The sequence below is a fragment of the Triticum aestivum genome, chromosome 6D (assembly GCF_018294505.1).
Source record: "Triticum aestivum cultivar Chinese Spring chromosome 6D, IWGSC CS RefSeq v2.1, whole genome shotgun sequence".
Lineage (NCBI taxonomy): Eukaryota > Viridiplantae > Streptophyta > Magnoliopsida > Poales > Poaceae > Triticum > Triticum aestivum.
In genome coordinates this window covers 181,060,224-181,063,189 of record NC_057811.1, presented here as the reverse complement: position 1 = coordinate 181,063,189, position 2,966 = coordinate 181,060,224, and positions in this window count along the sequence as shown.

Below are 2,966 nucleotides of genomic sequence, written 5' to 3'. Positions count from 1 at the left end.
TACATCAGGCACATGTCACTTTATTGGACGATCTCTTGTCTGTTGGTGTTCAAAGAAGCAGAACTGTGTATCTCTCTCCACTGCCGAATCTGAATACATTGCCGCTGGATCTTGCTGCGCTCAGCTTCTATGGATGAAGCAAACTCTCAAGGACTATGGCATCCATCTGAAGCAAGTGCCACTTTACTGCGACAATGAAAGTGCCATCAAGATTGCCAACAACCCAGTCCAGCACTCGAAGACAAAGCACATTCAGATCCGTCATCACTTTCTCAGAGATCATGTCATGAAGGAAGATATTGATATCATTCACGTCAACACTGAAGAGCAATTGGCAGATAACTTCACAAAGCCCTTGGATGAGAAAAGGTTTTGCAAGTTGCGGTGTGAGCTAAATATCTTAGAATCCTCAAATGTCCTGTAATTGGACACACATCCTAACGCTTATCACTACATGAATCAGCTACTTTGCCGTCTGCCACGGCAGGCGGCAAAGGCAAGGATGGCAGACGGCAAAGGCCTTTGCCGTCTGCCAAAGACGGCAAAAGGCTCCAGCAAAGTAGGCTACGACAAAGAGCTTCTTTGTCGTCTGCTTTTTGAAGTAGACGGCAAAGGGGCCTTTGCCATCAGCGGCGGACGGCAAAGAAAGCCGACGGCAATAAATGTGTTGTTAGTCCGTTAGGCGGCTAACGGCAGCCTTTGCCGTCCGCCGCTGACGGCAAAGAGCATCCGGCCTTTGCCGTCCGCCGAATGACGTCAGCTGGACGTCACTGCGGGACAAGTCTTTGCTGTCTGCCACTGCAGGCAAAGCCTTTGCCATCCGCCGGTGTAGGCAAACTGACCAAATGGGTCAGCTCCCAGGGAGCACAGGTGGCCGCCGCGTGGCTTCTTTGCCATCCGCGGCGGACGGCAAAGGCGCCTTTGCCATCAGCGGCTGACGGCAAAGGTGCCTCTTTTTTCTGTTTTTTTAAATCCAGCAATTTTCACAGCAAATATATGACATATATATATATATATATATTTCACGGAGCTATTTAACAGCAAACATATGACATATCCAACACATAAGTTTCATCATGCATACATATATAGTTCCATCCATTCATACATAGCAAGTTGCACATACACATTGTTCCATCCATACATATTACAATGGAAAGTTTCATCAAGATAGCAAGTTCCATCATAGCAAGCTAGAAGAATACTAGAGGAGAATGAAAGAAAAAACAAGCACTCCATCATAGCAAGCTAGCTTCCGTGAAGTGAATGAAATCTGCAAAAAGGCAAATAAGAAAGTTAGAAAAAGGTGACTAGAAGAAGAAGTATATGCCATTCATGAGCTAACTTAGGTGAAATGGATCATTTATGAGCTAACTTATTTGAAATGGATCGTTTATGAGCTAACCTAGGTGAAATAGATCGTTTATGAGCTAACTTAGGTATAATGCATCATTTTAGAGCTAACCTAGGTAAGATGGGTCATTTTGGAGCTAACCTAGGTGAAATGGATCGTTTCTGAGCTAAGTTAGGTGAAATGGATCATTTATGAGCTAACCTAGGTGAAATAGATTGTTTATGAGCTAACTTTGGTAAAATGCATCATTTTAGAGCTAACCTAGGTGTGATGGGTCATTTTGGAGCTAAACTAGGTAAAATGGATCGTTTGTGAGCTAACCTAGGTGAAATGGATCGTTTATGAGCTAATCTAGGTAAAATGGGTCATTTTAGAGCTAACTTGGGTAAAATGCATCATTTTGGAGCTAACCTAGGTAAGATGGGTCATTTTGGAGGTAACCTAGGTAAAATGGGTCATTTTAGAGCTAACATAGGTAAAATGGATCATTTTGGAGTTAGTCTACGTAAAATGGGTCATTTTAGAGCTAACTTGGGTAAAATGAATCATTTATGAGCTAACTAAGGTATAATGAGTCATTTTAGAGCTAACTTAGGTAAAATGGATTGTTTATGAGCTAACTAAGCTAATTATGCCATTTTTGACATAAGTAAGCTAAGTACATGTCATTATTGAGCAAACCTAGTTAACTAAGCATACTAGAGCTAACTTAGGTCATTTTGGAGGAAACTGTAACACCCCGGATGTAACTTTCCATATTTGTAACTCCAACTCTTGCCATTTTCGGCTATGTGTTATGATATTCCCTTCGTGGTCGGGTTTTGTCTTTCGTTTTGCATTTTTGTTCATGTCATGCATCTCATATCATGTCATCATGTGCATCTCATTTGGCATACGTGTTCGTCTCATGCATCTGAGCATTTTCCCCGTTGTCCGTTTTGCAATCCGACACTCCCACACGCACCGGCGCACCCCTCTTGTCTCTTTTCGTGAGCGGGTGTTAAACATTCTCGGAATGGACCGAGGTTTGCCAAGTGGCCTTGGTATACCACCGGTAGACCACTTGTCAAGTTCCGTTCCATTTGGAGGTCGTTTGATGCTCCAACGGTTAACCGGGTAACCGCAAAGTCCTTTTGTGTGTTGCAGCAAAACCCCCCTCCAAACAGCCAAATAACCCACCTAAGTCACCTCCATGCTCTCGGTCGTTCGATCACGATCGTGTGGGCGAAAACCGCACTCCATTTGGAGTCTCCTAGCTCCCTCTACCTATAAACACGTCCGCCCGGCGCCGGACGAATCCCGCCGCCGCGCTCGACCAATCGGCGCGCGCCACGTGGCAGCGCCGCCGCCCCAACGCCGCCGGCCCGCGAGGCCCGACCGCCGCCGCCCGCACCCGATGCCGCCCGCCGCCCGTCGCGCGCTTCCCCGCCGCCGTGCCCGCGCCCGCTCCGCCCTCCATCGCCGCCGCTGCCGGAGCAGCTCGCCCACACCCGTCCCCGCCGCCTCCGCCCGCCGGCGACCATGCCCCTCCGCCGGCGCCGCTCCGCTTCGTCCTCGCCGGCGCGTCCCGCCGCCTTGCGCGACGCCCGTGCCCGCGCCTCGCCGTCCCCGT